The sequence below is a fragment of the Moschus berezovskii genome, chromosome 15, assembly GCF_049115385.1.
Source record: "Moschus berezovskii isolate FMDL1 chromosome 15, NW_MosBer_1.0, whole genome shotgun sequence".
NCBI lineage: Eukaryota > Metazoa > Chordata > Mammalia > Artiodactyla > Moschidae > Moschus > Moschus berezovskii.
Window position 1 is genome coordinate 48730667 of NC_142474.1, and position 19788 is coordinate 48750454.

Consider the following 19788-nt stretch of genomic DNA (forward strand, 5'->3'; position numbering starts at 1 on the left):
CAGTTTCAGCTTTAGCATCAGTCCCTCCAATGAACATCCAGGATTGATTTCCTTTAGAATGGACTGGTTGGATCTCCTTGCAGTATAAGGGACTTTCAAGAGTCTTCTCCAACATCACAGTTCAAAAGCATCGATTCTTCGGCGATCAGCCTTCTTCACAGTCCAACTCTCACATCCATACCTGACCACGGGAAAAACCATTGCCTTGACTAGACGGACCTTGGTTGGCAAAGTAATGTCTCTGCTTTTTAATATACTATCAGGGTTGGTCATAACTTTCCTTCCAAGGAGCAAGCGTCTTTTAATTTCATGGCTGCAATCAGCATCTGCAGTGATTTTGGAGCCCAAAAAAACAAAGTCTGACACTGTTTCCACTGTTTTTCCATCTATTTCCCAAGAAGTGATGGGACCAGATGCCATGATCTTTGTTTTCTGAATGTTGAGCTTCAAGCCAACCTTTTCACTCTCCTCTTTCACTTTCATCAAGAGGCTTTTGAGTTCCTCTTCACTTTCTGCCATAAGGGTAGTGTCATCTGCATATCTGAGGTTATTGATATTTCTCCCAGCAATCTTGATTCCAGCTTGTGCTTCTTCCAGCCCAGCGTTCCTCATGATGTACTCTGCATATAAGTTAAATAAGCAAGGTGACAATATACAGCCTTGACGTACCCCTTTTCCTATTTGGAACCAGTCTGTTGTTCCATGTCCAGTGCTGACTGTTGCTTCCTGACCTGCATACAGGTTTCTCAAGAGGCAGGTCAGGTGGTCTGGGATTCCCATCTCTTTCAGAATGTTCCACAGGGCAGTCAAGTTGAAATGAAGTCATTAGGGAGGGCTTCATCCAATAAGGCTGGTGTCCTTACAGGAAAAGGAGGTGAGGATGCAGCTACAGGCAGAGGGAAGACTGTGTGAGAACACAGAGAGAAGATGGTGTCTACCAGCCAAGAAGAGAGGCCTCGGAAGAAATCAAGCCTACCAACACCTTGATCACAGACTTTCAGCCTGCACATCTGTGCGAAAGTAAGTCCCTGTTGTCTAAGCCTTTTATCTGCGGTACTTCATGAGGGCGGCTCTAGCAAATGAAAACAGTCGTTCATTTGATATATATTTTTAAGGCCCTGATGAAAAGATCCACAAGACATGTCTCATTGATGAAATAAAGTTGTCATCTCCTGGGAGGTCACAGATGTGTGAGGAAAGGGGCGCTTAGTTCAGAGTTCTGTGGCTGGAGGTCCACCCTTCCACAGCTTAACAAGCTCTGGAGGCACCCTGTTTCTCCATTCCTAGTCCAGCTCGATCAGGCAGTCAGGAAAGCAGCTTAGCTCACATGGTTGAAAACTACACCCGATCATGACCACTTCTCCCCTCCCCCAGGTGTCACCCTGCCAGAAGCCCTGGTGTCTCCTGCCTGGACCAGTGCGCCTTCTCACTGGTCACCCTCCTCAGCATCCTCACTGTCCTCCACATGGCCACCTGGGGACTTGCAAGTTCAAGTACAGTCAGGTTGCCCCTTTACTGACAGCCCCACAGTGGTTTCTTTTGCTAATACTGGAAGCTGTGATTCCCCTCCTCTGCCAACCCCTCCTGGAGCCCCCAGACCCCCAACTCTGTGCTGACTCTAATACACCAGGCCCACTCCTGCCTATGGATCTTTCAGCTGCTTCTTCTGCCTGGAGTTCTCTCACCTTCCTCCCATATGTATTTGACGTACTCCCTCAATTCTTGAAGTCTTTGCTCACATGGCACCTTCTTGATGAGGTCCATCCTGACCGCCCACTTTCATTTGATGACCTGACCTCTGCCCACTGGCCCTGCTCCCCGTCCTGACCTCCTTCTCCAGTGATTTTCTTTTCTTCCTCCGGGGGGCTCTTACAGTCTAAGTGTTTTGTATTTTATGGGTTTATTTTGAATCCTTCCCCACCACTGTCTGAGAATAGATTCTGCAAGGCGCCACTGCAGGGATCCTGGCCTGTTTTGTTCAGTGGAGGTACCACAAATACCCAGGGCATGACTTAGAGACTGAACAACAACAGCAATCTTTCACAAGTGTTCTCCTGCCTCGCGCCTCCCTCCCCCACCGTCCCAATAAACTTCTTGCACTCTAGACTTCATGGTGTCTGCTTCATGAAGGATCCAGGTGGTACTCAGTGAGGTCCAGGAAGGAGGTAGTAAGATGGCCTTTGGAAGTGGATCCCCATCCCAGTTTTACTCAGGGCATGGATGATATCTGGCACAAAGTGGTAGCCCAACTGCTAGAACTCTCACTGGTGGTGAGTTAGGAGAAGGTTCCAGCAGAGGAAGTATCCCTGGCTGGAGAGAGGATTCAGGTGTTTGGGAAGGTGGGGAGATGCAGGGCATACAAGGACCCTGGAGCCGGCTGGTTGTTACTGAGCGGCATTGATGCCCAACGGTGTGCCGAGGGAAGCTGTGGGCAATTAGGGGAACAGTTGAAAACTAGATATGAAGGCCAGAGGGCCTCTTGCGGAGGCCTGTTACTGCCATCAGGGTAGAAAAAGTAGAAGACCAAATTCTGTATTAAAGTACTTGCCCAGCTTCAAAGATAATTGAACAGTTCTGCCAAGGTCAGGGCCCTGGTTGGGAAAATATGGGATACCTGGGTAGACCCCTCCAAACTTTGTGGCTCCCCAGGGCCCTCTGAACTCTCAAGGCTTATGGAGGCAGCTCACCTTTGCTTATTATGGTCTAGACTCCTGTCCTCACAAGGTAAGAAAGCCTCTGTAGAACCTCCACATCCTTTTCTGGTTGCCAGGAGCTAAGTCTCACTGTAACCAATCCAGGAACGGTCTGGTGAGCCCAGTAAGTTAGAAAGAGATGATACGACTGCCCCCTAGAACTGCAAAAATTAGCCAGCATACACTGATAGGGACTAGGACTAGATTTTGAGTGTGTTGATCAAGGGGACTGGAACACTAGCTTGAGTAAAGGAAAATTTATGGGTTTGGGAGCACTTTCTCAGGATGTTGGCAAAGACCTCAGACAATGGTGGAAACTTGCTTTTGGCTGGTTCTTAAAAGACCGGAGAGAGGCCCATGCTGAGCAGAACTGAAAAGTCTAAAATGTCATGGCAGAGAGTGTAGGGAGGGGTGGAAAGGCTCAGGGGAGTGGATATTCTGGAGGGGATACCCCTGAGCAGAAGACCTACCCAAGGTTACATTGTAGGGCAGACCAGGCATCGGGAAATTCAATAGTGACTCCCCTCTGCTGACCATGAGGGATGGGAAGGGCGGTCACTGAACTGAATCCGTGGGCAGCAGTGATGATGGGAATCTGGTGAGCACACGTTTTAATGTGTCTAATCAAAAGAAAGCAAGAATAGGTGTCCAGGGTGGTGACCCTGTCACACATTTGCAATCCCTTGTCTAATTTTGGAACTCCAGGCAGTTTAAATGTGGGACCCATTGATCAGAAAGGAGGCCAGGTTCCCAGGAGGAAGGACTCAGCAACCATAGCAGATCTGCAGTGGAGTAACCCCTTAGCCCTTCTCCAAAGACTGTTTATTCAAATGACTCTACTCTGGGGAGAAAACCTTCAAACATCTGGATGATTATTGGATACATATTCTGAACAGGCATTGGTACGTTGGAAGCTTGAAGCTTTCTTATGACTCCACGGTTAGAAGGATGGCATAGGGGACTCAGGTAATACATGGAGTTCTGGTCAAAGTCCAGCTTATAGTTGCTCATGCCCCTCCTGTCCCTGGTGATCATTTCTCCAGGTTCTGAATATACAATTAGTCTCGACACACTTGGTCACTGGAATAACCCAGTCATTGGGTTAATCTTTAGTTATAGTAGGAAAGGCCAAGTGGAAGTTGCCAAGATTACTCTTTGGGGCCAAAATAGTAAAAAGAAAACAATATTGTATCCTAGGATTATAATGAGGGCTTCCCAGGAGGCACTAGTGATAAAGAACCTGCCTGCCAACGCAGGAGACATGAGACGTGGGTTTGATCCCTGGGTCAGAAAGATCCCCTGGAGAAGAAAATGGTAATCCACTGCAGTATTCTTGCCTGGAGAATCCCGTGGACAGAGGAGTCTGGTGGGCTACAGTCCATAGAGTCACACAGAGTCTGATATGATTTAAGTGACTTAGCACACACACACAGGATTATATTAATCATGGATTTTGTTTTCTGTATTCTGATGCTTTGACATCTTGGAGCCTGGAGGGATGGCCCTTCCCAAGGGTTTGTCTGTTCCTAAGACAATAAACAATGTGTTTATGAGAACGATTCTCAAATACAAACCCACCAATGCAGAGCCCGACCATCTCCTTTCAGGTGATCACATTCCAGGCTAGTATCCACCTACTGTGATCTCCCCAGAGTGGGTACCAGACAACCAGGCATGGCCTTGACATGGCAGAGCTGCTGAAACTATCTCTTAGCCTCTGGAGCACAGCCATAAATAAATAAATGAAGTTGTATATCTGTACACATCAAGCTGACTGGCAGGAGAACAAGAGGGGACTCAAATGCCAGGATTGGTGAGAAACATGTGCTCCAGAGGCTGAGAGATAGACGCTTCAAGATTTAGAGACCTGCAACTGCACAAAGTTTTTAACCTTCCAGTGGTCAGACTCATGCTCTTTCTCTCTGTATGTGTCTGTTTATCTGTCTGTCTCTGTCTGTCTATCATTTATCTACGTATCTATCCATCCATCCACCCACTCATCCATCTATCATCTCTCAACCATCCGAATCCTAGTAGTTCTGTGTCTTTGGAGAACCCTGATGAATACATGGCCTGGATGACCAGCTGAAGGAAGAAGTGCAAGCTTGGTTTCTGGGTGGGTTGGTTCGGCAGTTGGGTTCAAGCTGAAAACAGACAGCGGCAAGAGACAATCTTTACTCTGCTCATGGGCAGAGCTTTGAGCACTGTATTTATTTATCCACTTTGTGCAGAAGGAGAACTGTCCTAAGCTGAGACTATATGCAGTTTCCTGAGTAAAGGATTAGAAAGACAAAGGCTGGAAAGTCAGACAAGGAAGCCTTGGGGGTAAAGCATGTACATGGACATCGGAGAGGGGCTTAAAGTCTGAAGAGCGGTGTACCACATATTAATGGCCACCAGAAAGCACTCACCCTGGAAGGGACATGGAACAACTAAACAGACAAAATGATGTCACCAGTTGACATTAGCCTGTCTTTGTAACTAGCCAGCCTGGAATGGCACAATTGGCATGTGGATGGGGTGGATCTGGTGACCGAGACAGAGATGTACATAGGCCTACCTCCATGGCCTTTCACTCACCACACCTGACCTAGTGACTCTTGTCTCTGCTAGCAGCAGAGACCATTGCTGAGCCTGCAGTATGGCACAATTCCTGGAGAAGACCTGCCAACCACTTGGTGACAAGTTGACTATCTTAACTTCCTTCCTTCTTAGAAGAGAACAATGATTTGTTATTACAAAAACAGTCACATATTCAAGTGTACGTTTGCTTTTCCTGTTCATAAAGGTTCAGGCAGCACTGTTATGAGAGGCATGGAATCCCCCCCACACAACGCAACATCCATCAGGGAACACCTTCATGGCAAAGGAGGTCAGGAGTGGCCCATGACACACCATTCACTGGTCCCAGTACACATCACTCTGTCCAGAGCTGCTGCGTGGAGTTTGAGCTTGGCAATCATGCTCTGGGAAGAGGGGTGCCTTCCTCGCTGAGAATGCCAAGACCTACTGGACCAGAGACTCCTCTCTGGTGTTGTGTTCCCAGCAGGAATGATGCATGGGATCTGGAACTAAGGGATGGGTAGATGGAGCGGACCCCCCTTGTCGTCTTTCACAGTGACCAACTGGGCTCCTTTGTGCTTTTTATCTCCAGAAATCTGGGCCTTTCCAAGGTAGAGGTCTCTTACTAGGAACATGATAGTGTTCTCACAAACTGTGAGCTCTGGTTGCTCCCTGGATGATAAAAGGAGTTGCCATCTTGGCAGAGATAACTGAGTCTGATCAAAAGGCAGATCCCCACCAGTCATACAGAGAAATAGGTGTGGAACTCAGGAGAATGACTTGGGTGCCTCTTGGTGCTTCTTAGAGCACTCATGACCGTGAATGGACAAGAGCAGTGATGCCAGCCTGAGAATCCTGGGTTCACCAAAGATCCCTCAGGAAATGAGAGTGTGCCTGAGGAAAGCCACCAGGATCAATGGCGGTAAGAGCTGAGAGTGAAGGGATTCAGGGTGGATGATGAAATGCAGGGAAGAATAGCAGTGACCAACCTGACTCGGGCTGCAGTTGGACCCACAAGCTCCCACTTCTACGTTCCCGCTTACAGAGAGCCCCACTGGACTTGTGGAAGAGACACACCTAACAGATGTTTGGAAAAGCAAATCCATGTAATGCAGAGATGCACTTTGGCAGTCATTGGGGTGTGCCACTCAGACACCCATTCAAGAAAGAACACACTGCAGGGATGAAGTCAGCTGACAGCCTCCAGCACAGTGTCTTTAGGATCTGCCTCAGCTTTTGAGCCAAGACCACACTTCCTGGGCAGCATCCAGCCAATGATGGAGCATCTTCCATCCAGTAGGTCATTGCTCCAGGGTGTTCCAGCTGGTTGGCCAAAATGTATCAGCCACCCCCCCACCCTCCCTGCTGAGATCCGAGTCCATCCCTTCTCCATCTTATTTCTTACTCTCTTGCCTTTTACAGGTGCCACATATGAACCATGGTCTGAACCACGGATTGTCTTCATTCCTCCTTGGATGTTCTTCACAAACATCACCCCTACATCCAATCTCTCGCGCTTCTCGCTCAACCTCACTGTCTGCTTTCCTGGGGACCCATCAACACAAAGCTCTACTCAGCCAGTTGTAATCTGTTTAGCCACAGATAAAGGCAGTCAGTGGTGAGAGAAGCAAGCGTACACATGGAAATATTTATGCCCATTTAAAAAGCTGATTCACAAAGTAGTACCAGATTTTCTTATTACCAAGTTTTTTTTTTTTTTTTTTCATTCAGGGGCTTTTACAGTTAAAATATTCTGGAAGTTGAACAGGAAAACTAAATTGAAGATAAATCTAAGTTAATTACAGATATAACATTTTTGTTTGAAATGTAAGCACTGCCCCACTTCCTTGACCCGGAGTTAGATCAGTGTTCCATGCGCTGCACACACACTTTCCCTGCTTGTTATGGAATTTGCTTTATATATTTGTGAAGCAGCGAAATTTAGAGGCAACAAAACTAAACTGGTCTCACCTTTAGATGAAGCACCTTCTATGGCTGAGTTACTTCCTCTTGGAGGACTGATTGTCACCCCAAATTAAATATGGTAATGGATAAACTCTTTGCTTTCCATTTCAACCCTCTCTTGCTTTCCTGACTGCCTAGTACTATTTGTGACACTGTGGTCTTAAACATTCAGTGAGTTCAGACAATGGCATTGAAAGTGGCTGCCACTCTTTTTTATATGCAAGGTCCTTGACAATAGCTCCCAGAAGACATCACCTGGCTCCTCACGATGCTCCAGACAACGGTGGGAGAGCGCAGCCCTTCTTTCTCTTCCTCCACTCAGACCCTGACTGACTAGATGAAATCGTTTTCCTAGGTTACTTTCATACAAAGAACGTAATATTTTATCTCAGACCCTTTTGTTGACTTCCTGTTACCCATTTTCTTTTTCAGTCTTTAAGCTATGGTGTCTTAATCTGTTCAGGCTGCTATTACAAAATGCCACAGACTGAGTGGCTCATAAATAATAGAAATTTATTTCTCATAGTGTGGTGACTGGGGGTCTGAGCTTAGGGTGCCAGCAGGGTGGAGTGAGGACCCTCTTCAGGGTGGCAGACTCCTGGTTGTGTCCTCAGATGGTGGAAGGGGCGAGGGAACTCTCCGGGGCCTCTTTAATCCTGTTTATGAGGGCTCCACCCTCATGACCCAGTCATCTCCCTGAGGCCTCACCTTTGAAAACCATCACACTGGGCACTAGGATTTCAACATGTGAATTTTTTTGTGGGGGACACAGACATTCAGACTACAGTGCATGGACTTTGAAATTTATTGCATCTTTGTCTGTCACTCCTCTCCTTTTTTCTTTCTTTTTTTTATTGTGGACTATTTTAGAAGTCTTTATTGAATTTACTACAATATTCTTTCTGTTTCATGTTTTGGTTTTTTGGCCATGAGGCATGTGGCGTTTTAGCTCACCAACTAGGGATTGAATCTGCAGCCCCTGCCCTGGAAGGAGAAGTCTTAACCACTGGACTGTCAGGGAAGTCCCCTCCTTTTTCCTTTATTAACACGTTTCCTCAGGCCTTACATTCCAGCCTGGCCAACAACTTCAACATCCTTGCCCTGTCTTCTCTAATGCTAAGGGTGACCAGCTGGCTTGCCAGCCCTCCTTAATTTACCAACTTGTTTTTCAGTCTTCAGATTCCTTCTTAAGACTCATTCCCTCCTAAAGGTCTATTCTAACTGTCTCCAAATGATTTCTCCTTCTTTGGTCATTACCAGAAAGCTTCCTTATCCTGAGCTTGTTTGTACAGGTGTCATGAGACCTGTACTTGGTAGGAGCGTAACGTTTGTACTTGAGAGAAGCAACTGGAAAGTTGGTGAGTTTCTACTATTTCACATAAATACAGTCAAACCACTCCATCTCCCTCACTTTCCCACCTGTGTGAGTGAGTGATGAAGAATATGCTTGAAAATCACCACCTTTCATTTGTAGATTGAGGGAAATATTTTGGCTTCTTTGTGAGCAGTAGACGTTTATGTGCTGTCAGAACTAAGGGATTTATTTAAGCTAACAAATAATTACACTGTAAGTGGTCAGAGTGCTGAGTCAAAGTCTAACTAATACTTATCCTGTGTTGAAGTGTTAGCTGCTGTTCGTCCCGTAGTTAGAACACAGCTATGAGAATTTGTATAAGGAAACATCATCTATACCAAGCTGTTGTATATGCCTGCTTACTTATCTTCCCACTAACCCACACCTCTAGCATCCTTTTCTTCCTTTTTTGTTCCTAGTTCCTGGTATTGTCTGCCATGGACTGAATATTTGCACCTCCACCAAAAAAAAAAATATTAGTGTTAAACTCTCATCCCCAAAGTGATGGTATGTGGAGGTGGGACCTCAGGGAGGTAATTAGATCATGAGGGCAAGCCTTCAGGAATGAGATTAGTGTCCTCATGAAAGAGGCCCCAGAAAGCTCCCTCCCCATTTGCACCACGTGACAACACTGCAAGAAGATCCATCATCAATGAACCAGGAAGATGGTTCTCACTAGACTCTGAATCTGCCGGCACCTTGATCTTGGACTTCCCAGACTTCACAACTGTGAAAAATAAATTTATGTTGTTTACAAGCCCCTCGGTCTATGATATTTTTATTATGGCAGCCCAAAGACATTGTCAAAGTTCAATAAATGTTTCTAAGTTATTTGGCTTTCATTCTTTGTGACCTTCTCTCATCCTTCACACCAGAACTGTCTGAAAAGTCAGCTTTAAGTTTCACAGTAACATACTCAGAATGTTTGCTCATAGTCATAAAATCTGCATCTCAGGAAGAGAAGGCAAAGGTTCTCAATGTTCTATGAACTGCAACTGGATGAATGGATCAGTCATTCATAAGGTGGCTCAGTGATACTCTTTTTAAGGCAGTTTCTGGATGACTACAGTGTACACTGTTTCCTTTCTGGAAACAGTTCTTCTTTCAATAAAGAGGTCACTATCAGAGAGCTTTTAGCTCTGGGCTAAATTGTTCACTTTGCCTTTCAGCTATTATTATGATCGTTGCATTGGGTGAGGATTAAATTGGATTTGTATGTTGTGACCTATTTCAGAGCAAGAGAGGAAATGTTTCAACCTTCCCAGGAATCACCACTCTGAGCCACTTAAAACTCTAGCAGACAAAGTGCCGGGGAACATTCCATAGAGGTCTGTCCGGAGTATTAAGTGGATCTGTATTTTGCAGCCTTCAGGCTCCAGACCTCTTTTAACCCTCAATCCCCCAAACCTAATGGGACTAAGTAGTCTTTTATTTTTACAAGTATATAGAAGCTGTTCCAAATGTTTAGACTTCATGGACCAGTAAATTTCCAAAAAATATTTTGAATACTTGCTGCAACCTTAGTTTTCAGGTTAGAAAAATTAAAATCATCAAACCTATATATATATTTTTTCCCTATAAATATCTATTGCATGCATGCATACTCAGTCCCTCAGTCATGTCCAACACTTTGCAACCCATGAACTGTAGCCTGCCAGGCTCCTCTGTCAATGGGATTCTCTAGGCACGAATACTGGAGTGGGTTGCCATGCCCTCCTCCAAGGGATCTTCCTGACCCAGGAATTGAACTGGCATCTCTTTATGTCTCCTGCATTGGCAGGTGGGTTCTCTACCACTTGTGCCATCTGGGAAGCCCAAAGCAGATGAACGTGCTACAGTAGCAAAAAAATGAAATGGGTATGGGGGAATCTGCTTAAGTAAAATGAACAGAGGTACATTTAAAATGATTTGAAGAATGAAAGAAAACAAGAGGATGAACGATACTCAGGAGGACTCTGCTCTCGGTCCCTCTGTTATTGTCTCTCGTGCCCTACCCTCCAGGCTGGCTGGCTCTATGCACTCTGATCCATGACCTTGGGCTGGGAACCCCCCACTCCCACTTTTATCCCTATCTTTCTACCTGGTTTTACCCCTTAAGATGCTCTAGAATGGATGCTCCCATCATCCTTGAAACTCCATTGCCATCACTTTGGTCTTGTTAAAGCCATTGTTTCAGAAAACAATCATAAATTTTAAAAACTAATCTACTCCAGTCTATCTTAAGGCAACTTTATTTTCAAAAGCTCTTGTCTTTGGAGTCATCTGTCCTTTGTTGTGAATGCTGTCATAGCTGAGCCCTCCTTATTCCAGGCCTCTGTCTTCTGGTCCCTCCTGATTGCTTCTCACTTTTTTGACTTTTTGCCTTCTCCAGTCTGATTCCCTGTAGCCTTTCCCTACCAACTCTCAGAGGGAAAGTGGGAAGGAGAAACAAGAAAACAGGGAGATGCCCCAAGGCTTGCTTTCAAATGAAAGCAAGAGGGACTGGAGATGAGAGAGAAGGTCTGTGAGGCCTGGTGTTCTCATGATTCCATTACTCTACTGTCAGATTGGAGGGAGGGCTTGTCATTTCTTCGTGGGTGAGCTGTGTGCATGAGTGACGCTGGATTTGGAGGCCATGGCTGAAAATTATTCTATGAAAATTATAGAATAATCCCCTGATGGACCCAACCTAGTGGCTAAGTCAGGGAAAATGATCAGTTCATCCCTCGAAAATAAATTCTTTCCGTTGGAAGATAGTAAAAGGCACAGGAAGATACTGAATAAATGCTTTCTGATGGTGTGGGTGCCGGCCAGGAGCCACTGAGGTCTGGAGGCCCTTCCAGCTGTACGGTTGGAGGGCTCTTAAGCGAGAACACATGTGCTGAGAATCCACGGAATCAGACATTTTCACTGTGAGGGAAGATGTTAAAGGGTATGGCTCTAAAATGAAAAGACTCCTTGCAACGTCTGAGGCAAAATATTGGACGGCACTGAGGCCCCCAGAAAATGTCCTGGGCTCTGCTTCGGGAAGTTAGGAAGTTCCCTTAGTGTCTCTAAGTTTTCAGTGTCTTTACATCATGAACTAATCAGTCCTGTTCTGCCTGTCTCTCTGGGCAGAATAGGATCAAGTACGTATTGGAAAAGACCCTGATGCTGGGAAAGATTTGAGGGCAGGAAGAGAAGGGGATGACAGAGGATGAGATGGTTGGATGGCATCGCTGATTCAATGGACATGAGTGGGAGCAAACTCTGGGAGATGGTGAAGGACAGGGAAGCCTGGCATGCTGCAGTCCATAGTGTTGCAGAGAGTCAGACACGACTGAGCAACTGAACAACAACGATAGCCAGTGATGACATGTAGCACTCTGCACACACACACACACACACACGGCACTGAGGTTTTACTATTACGTGTGACCCAGTTGCATGGCCACCAGGGTTTGTGAACTCTGTCCATCAGTGCCTCCTGCAGGGCTGGGATGGAGCCGGTAGGTTCCTACTGCTGGGGAGCTTAACTTGGCTGGAAATAATCACTAAACCAAAGCTAGACACCAAGCAGTGTGAGGAAACGGGGGTAGGTAGCACCAAGACAGCTTAGCCAGACCATTTATAGAGATGCCTGCTTCAGAGAAGACATAGCATTTGATATATTTGATAATATGTGGTGTCTTCAAAATCAAATACTGGTTGTATAAGGAAATTTTAAGTAGGTATGTTTTTTATTCAAAGTCTGTTCGTGCCTCCTTTGAAGTATTTCTTCAATCCATCCACTTCTGTCCAGCGTCACCACTGTTCATGCCAGGCCTGCAGCCCCTCCCGCCTTGATCATCATGTCACCCTCGGGCTTTGACTCTTTCACTCCAGTATTTTTCATCCCCTGCAAGCTGCTGCACACATTCACCTAGAACCTGCTCTAGGACTCCACTCTGATTATATCACCTCTCTTCTTAATATCCTTCTGAATCCCCCCATCACCTTCTGGAAAGTCAAGTTTCTTACCCTGTGTTGCAAAGCCCCAACTTAACTCTCTCACCCCGCAGCCCCCTCCACACTGGGGCAGCTTGGACCTTCCCAGCCCCTGCCCTTCCATGCCTGGCTCATCTCTCACAGGCCTCTTTCTCGGCTCTGCTAGTCTTTGCCAGACTTCACTCTTCCTTCCCTGGTGTGTTCAGATGTCCCGGGTCCCCAAGGCTGAGCTAGGCTGCTCCTTTGTGCTCCTGGGCCGGGCTCACCCTGTGTTCCCCACCTCACTCTCAGTTGACGCCTCACTTCATACTTCTGCAAGGACCAGGAACTCTCGCACTTTCCTGCCAGACCTGTGGCCCCGTGTCCTCACCCTTCTTGCTTTCCTTCAGATGCCATTCCAAAGTGTCCTTTTCCCCATCCAAGGTGGTCTCCTCTGCTTCTGCTCTGGACATCACCCCGCCCCCACTCAAGGATTCCTGTCTTTATCACCCTGCTTCATCTTCAACCACATCAAGCCCTCCTTTTCTATTGGGTCGCTCCCATCAGCCTGCAAACATTCCCCATGTTCTTCTTGGTTCTTTCAGGAATCTCTAGCTGCCATTCCACATCTCTGTTTTCTTTTTATTTTTTTATTTTTTGATCTTTATTTATTTATTTTTTTATTTTACAATATTATATTGGTTGGTTTTGCCATACATTGACATGAATTCGCCCCAGGTGTACATGAGTTCTCCCTCCTGAACCCTCCTCTCACCTCCCTCCTCCCTTTATCCTCCCTCTTGGTCATCCCCGCACACCAGCCCCGAGTATCCTGTAACATGCATTGACCCTGAACTGCTGATTCGTTTCACATATGACAACATATATGTTTCAATGTCATTCTCTCAAATCATCCCACCCTCACCTGCAAACATGCAGCCTGCAAACATTCCCCATGTTCTTCTTGGTTCTTTCAGGAATCTCTAGCTGCCATTCCACATCTCTGTTTTCTATGCCTAAAGTCCAGAACTGTCTGGACATGCTGTATCGACTCTTCTTTACATCTTCCAGGCTTCCTCCTCTGCTGTTTGGCTGCAGTAGCCCTGCCCGGAAGTGGGCAGTGATTTCCGCTTTGCACACTCAGGGCTCAGCCACCCGCCCCTATCAGGCCCCTCACTCTGCACCACTCACCTCCTCGTCTGGGCTGCCTTCCGGCTCCTCTCCATCTACCAACCCATCTCTGGCCGGTTCTGGTTCTGGTGCCCTAGGTTTTCATGCTATCCTTCCTGTGGGTGGTTTCAACTTGACCCAGAGCTTTAAATAACATTTATCTGTGGGTGATTCTTGGATTTATAGCCCTGAGCTCAGACCAGTTCTCTGAACTCCAGAGTCCTGTATTCCGCTGCCTGCTCCACATTCCCACGTAACTGTTTGACAAGCATCTCAAATTAACTGTGTCCCACAGTGAACTCTTCATTCCGCCTCTTCAGTCTATGGTGCTCCTGTCTTACCCATCTTAATAAATCACATCTTCAGCCACCAGTTACTCCATCCAGAAACCGAAATGACGTACTTGTCCCTTCTTTGCACTCATCCTCGGAGTCGTTTGTCAGACCTCCCTGTCTAACCATCTCCAAAACCTATCTTGAGCTAGTCTACTTAGCTCTACCCTTTCTCCTCTCACCATGGTCCAGTTCTGGGAGTGGCCCCCTGCTTCCGCTTGCGGAACTCAGCTCTAACTTGTGCTTACATAGCATCCAGGAAAAGTGTGACCCCTGCGTAAAACCTCAATGGTCCCCGTTGCACAGCTCACACGGACCTATGTGGTCTGGCTTTGGCCTTTCTTCCAGCCCTCCTTCTAATGTCTGGTCCCTGCCTTTGTTCCTCACACAACCTGTGGCTGCTCCCCTCCTTACTGCTCCATTGGTTCCGTGATGGATACTCAGTCTCTGGTTACTGACCCTGATACAAAGATCGTGAGAACAAATGTTTGCCTTGATTGCTAAATATCTATTTCTGTGTGCCAGATCCTGGAGGAACTAAGATGAATCAGAGAAAGTCCCTGCTAGTCAGGAGCTCTCAGTCTGGTGAGTGATATGCCTATGTACACAGAGAACATTTACCATTTGATGTGACAGGTGTGATCCTGAGGGAAAGCCAACTCTGGGGAAAGAAGAAGCTCAGGAAAGGTTTCTCGGCAAAGAAGTATTTGAAGTGAGTTGGTGGACCTCTACAGAAATCTAAAGCAGTTTATAAAAACAATAGCTTCAGAATGTAAGACAGTGGAAAAATATGCTGAAATATTAATATTGGTAATCTCTAGCTTTTGGCTTAGTAAAAGCTTTTTTTTTTTCTGTTTTGATATTTCCAAATATTCCATCATGAATTTTATATTTTTTTTAATAATAAAAATTAAAAAAGAACTTGGTGGGAAATAGTTCCTTGACACACACGCAGGTACTGGTAACGTAAAGACACAGGATGGGTGTCTTGCTATGAGTTTTCGCATCTGTTTCTGGAAGTTGGCTACAGATACTGGAAGTAAAACTTCTTCTTGAAATAAATTTTCCCCAAACAAGAAAAAAAAAAAGGTAGAAGAAAAAAAATGAGAAAAAAGATGAAATCCTCTTCCTCAGTTTATGAGTTGAGTAGGTAGCCGGCAAGGAATAGGAGAAGAAAAGAAAATAGGATTTTCTTGTCATGTTCCACTTGTAAAAGCCAATGGATAGTTTTTACAGGTACCAGCTAGTCCTTCCTGAAAATCCTCTAATGGGGACAGGCTGTGAAGCAGCAGTAGGAAAGATAAATGCTTTTCTGGAGAGTAATTTTAGTGCAGGGTGGAAAATGTGAAGAGAAAAAAAAGAAAGATCAAATGGAAAATTCATCTACAGGCCAACCCACACCACAGAAGCGTTGAGGACCATGTGTCCTAATTAGCCCCTGCACCAGGCAGGGGCCTCTCTTTGCAAATGCCCCTCCCATCGTGGCGGGGAGCCTTGGGGGAGCATTTGTTTGCACTGCATGCTTGAGAGTGGCTATCATTTTTGGGGGTAGCAGAAGGTTTGGAAAATATAAGAAACGAAGACCACCAAGCTGTGACCTTCTTTTATCCCTGATTCAACAACACAAGTGTATTTTTCTATAATATGTATGTAGATGTTTCTGAATGGAGCATTCAGAATGCAGGCGCTGTTGTGTGTGTGTGTGTTAGGGGGCTTTCAATCTTTAATCTCTTTCCGACTCAGCTACCTTTTCTACCCTGGTTGACTCTTCTGTAATGATTCACTAAGTTTGGGTCTCCTCCTCTTGCTTTTTCTCTAGGCTGAAACCGTCCCAATTTAGTGCCCTTCTGAAGTTCAGAGTTTTCCATGCTCCTCATGGCAAGCTTCAGTGTTTCCAGTTGCCCTGGCTTGCAGTCTCTGGTAACCATGACGCTGTGAGAAGCTGAAGGGGAACTGATGCTGTGATGAGATAAACCACTCAGGACTTGGTCTTGGAGCTTCCTCCCCTCCGTTTTGCTCATGTGTCTACTCTCCCTGCAGGGGCTTCAGAGTCACAGGATCTGAAATGACATGAGGGACTAACCCGAAGATTTCCTGAGGCTCTATATTTGGACCTCCTCAATAACCTCAAAAAAATCTGGGGACTTGTGACTTCTTTCCAGGGACTGGATCATTGGATGATACAATCATGCTCCAACAAAGTAACCAGTAGCTGAAAACAGTTACATCCCATACTCAGAGCTTGGCAGTCTTGAGCATTGAGGTATTTTTCTTCCTGTGAAAGGACTTTTCACTCTCACCAGGCAATCAGTTCATTCTAATGGTTGACTTTTAGGGCACTAAAACAATAAAATTCATGGGAATGATTTCATACTTAATTTTAAACAGGAGATAATCCCAAGGGACTAAACATGAAGGCGGTGATCTCTGGTCTGGTCTTAAGATACCTGCTGTATTTATCCCGAAGCCCCTTTTTGGTGGAGATTGTCCTGGGGATAACTGGCAATATTTGCTCCCCTTGCCTTCACCCCCAGCCCAAGGTATGTCTGTTCTTTTGTTTTAATTGTTATCTTTTGAGAGGTTTAATTAGGTCTGGTTAGATGTAAGATTACGTTGGATGGTTTTTTTTTTCTTCACTTTGGGTGTAATTAAAACTAGCACATGGGGGTCAAGGAAAAGGAGACAAGATTGTGGTTTTGTCCTCTTGTTGCTAAAAGCCTGGCTTCAAAAAGTAGTGATTTGAGATGACTGAATTCAAAATCATGAATTCAGGGGAGCTTCCTTACAGAAAGCTGGCATAAGCCTCAAGACGGTCAGAACCCACACCTGCCCAACTGACTTAGGGACACCAGTGGTCTTCCTTTGCCTGGGACTGTCTCAGTTTTACAACTGAAAGTCTAGAGTCTTAGAAAGCCCCTCAGTCCTGAGAAAATCAAGGTGGTTGGTCACCTACTGGAAATGAAAGTTCAAATGAGTCAAAACAATGAGACAAGCAGGAGACACACTTGATATGTAGTTTTAATTTCCTTTGTGCATGAGGTGGAGCCTGCTCCACTCACACTAATGGGCATCAAGGTGGAGGCAGGAAAGAAAAGACATAGAGAAAGGGAGTAGGGATGAAACATTTCTTTGCAATAAGACTCTGCATACTCAAGGCAGCTAATTTTTAATAGGAGCCAAATCTGGATAACCAGTAGGACGTGTGATAGCCACAGATGCCGGGCTTGAGTTAAAGAAAGCAATCTCTGCCCCCAAAATAATGGGATAGAGAATGAGGCTCAGTGGAGAGAATCTTCCTGAATTTGGCAGACATAGATACATTTTCTCTGTGTGTCCACTGCATTTTGTATCCTGTTCCTAATAGTAAACTCCCAAATTTCAATTTATGTCAAAGAACACCCCAATCAAAAACTGGGCAGAAGATCTAAATAGACACTTTCCCAAAGAAGATGCACAGATGGCTAATAGGCACATGAAAAGACGCTCAGCATGGTTAGTTGTTGGAGAAATGCAAACCAAAACCACAATGAGGTTTCATCTCACACCATTCAGAATGACTATCATTAAAAAGTCTACAGACAATAAATTGTTAGAGAAAGTGTAGAGAAAAGGGAACCTATGATTGGTGAGAATGTACATTGGTACAGCCACTATGGAGAACAGTACGGAGGTGCTTTAAAAAACTGAACATAGAGCTACCATGTGATCCAGTGATCCGACCCTTGAGCCTGTATCTGGACAAAACTATAATTCAAAAAGATATATGCACCCCTGTGTTCATAGCAGCAGTATTTACAATAGCCAAGACATGGTCCTGGAGCATCTGTCCTCTTTAGGGAAAATCTTGCTGTACCCTGAGCTCATACTCTGCATCCTCGGTAGGATGAGCATCACTCCGATAAAGTCATCCTAGTCACTGTGAAAAAGGTGCGCCCCTGTCAAAGGAGGAGGTGCTGCGCAGCAGTACAACCTTTCTCTAGTCTCTAGAATGCTGACTGTTGATCTTTAAAGTAGAAATCCAGAATCGGAGATATTAAATTGCTGTATGTATGTGACTCTTTTGTTACCCAGAAGTCACTTTACCCTTTTCTTGTGACAAAATGATATAGATGATGTTGCCTTGAAGGCTTATTGAGATTTGCAGACTCTAAGAAGATTGTTCAGATCTTTCCTGGTGAGGCTCTTTCCCTGCTGATGAATTTCTTGATAAATTATGAAAACATGACACCAAGCAATGACCTCCACAGTAAAAGAAAATAATGAGGCCCCAGCCACCCTGGGACCTTGGAAGTTCTGGGGAGATCTGTTTTCCAGTTGACTTAGAGATAATAAAAATATTTGAAAATATTAGACTGCCATTGCTTCATGCATGAAAAGGGGAAAGGAGTAGTTTCTAATGTGTAATCTGGACTCTGACACTGAGGTGATATGGATCTGCTCTGTCCAGGCATTTTGGAACCTGGGCCCCCACTCCAGAAGCTGAAAGGGTCTGATGTCTGAGACAAGAGAAACAAAGATCTTGAGGCTGGAGTGAATCCGACACCAGAATAGATTACAGCCAGAATAAGAGTTCCCGAAGTCAGACGACTCTTGGACTGCAAGGAGATCCAACCAGTCTATCCTAAAGGAGATCAGACCTGGGAGTTCATTGGAAGGACTGATGTTGAAGCTGAAACTCCAATACTTTGGCCACCTCATGTGACGAGTTGACTCACTGGAAAAGACTCTGATGCTGGGAGGGATTGGGGGCAGGAGGAGAAGGGAACGACAGAGAATGAGATGGCTGGATGGCATCACCGACTCGATGGACATGAGTTTGAGTGAACTCTGGGAAGTTGGTGATGGACAGGGAGGCCTGGCGTGCTGTGATTCATGGGGTTGCAAAGAGTCAGACACGACTGAGCAACTGAACTGAACTGAACTGAAGTCAGACATGTTTGAAATGTGGGGACTCCTGTGGACCATGATACAGACAGGCGGCCGAGCGTGGGCGCAGGAGGGCCGAGGGGAGCTACTCCACGTTCAAGGTCAGGAGGGGTGGCCTTGAGGAGATACCCCTCATCCAAGGTAAGGTACAGCGGCTGCGCTTTTTTGGAGCAGCGGTGAAGAGATATCCCACGCCCAAGGTAAGAGAAACCCAAGTAAGACGGTAGGTATTGCGAGGGGGCATCAGTGGGCAGACACACTGAAATCATAATCACAGGAAATTAGTCGATCTGATCATATGGACCACAGCAGAATGTAGTCCACTGGAGAAGGGAATGGCAAACCACTTCAGTATACTTGCCTTGAGAACCCCATGAACAGTATCAAAGGGCAAAATGATAGGACACTGAATGAGGAATTCCCCAGGTCTGTAGGTGCCCAGTATGCTACTGGAGATCAGTGGAGAAATAAATATAGAAGGATTGAAGGGATGGAGCCAAAGCAAAACCAAAACCCAGTTGTGGATGTGACTGGTGATAGAGGCAAGGTCCGATGCTGTAAAGAGCAATATTGCATAGGAACCTGGAATGTTAGGTCCATGAATCAAGGCAAATTGGAAGTGGTCAAACAGGAGATGGCAAGAGTGAACATAGACATTCTAGGAATCACTGAATTAAAATGGACTGGAATGGGTGAATTTAACTCAGATGACCATTATATCTACTACTGTGGGCAGGAATCCCTTAGAAGAAATGGAGTAGCCATCATGGTCAACAAAAGAGTCCGAAATGCAATACTTGGATGCAATCTTAAAAACGCCAGAATGATTTCTGTTCGTTTCCGAGGCAAACCATTCAATATT

General features: G+C 45.6%; 1 long non-coding RNA gene across 2 annotated transcripts in view; it reads left to right on the forward strand.

Moving 5' to 3' along the window:
• The window catches only part of LOC148775439 (uncharacterized), a 45152-nt gene extending 38266 nt beyond the window's left edge, over positions 1 to 6886 (forward strand). Inside the window, exons 5-6 of one of the 2 annotated variants that reach the window (XR_016039237.1) lie at positions 866 to 1020; positions 6678 to 6886. This is a non-coding gene — a long non-coding RNA (uncharacterized LOC148775439). Of the gene's footprint in view, positions 1 to 865; positions 1021 to 1374; positions 1916 to 6677 lie in introns of those variants that run through there. The other variant, XR_016039238.1, reaches the window with a different exon arrangement.
• Positions 6887 to 19788: the final 12902 nt, after the last annotated feature.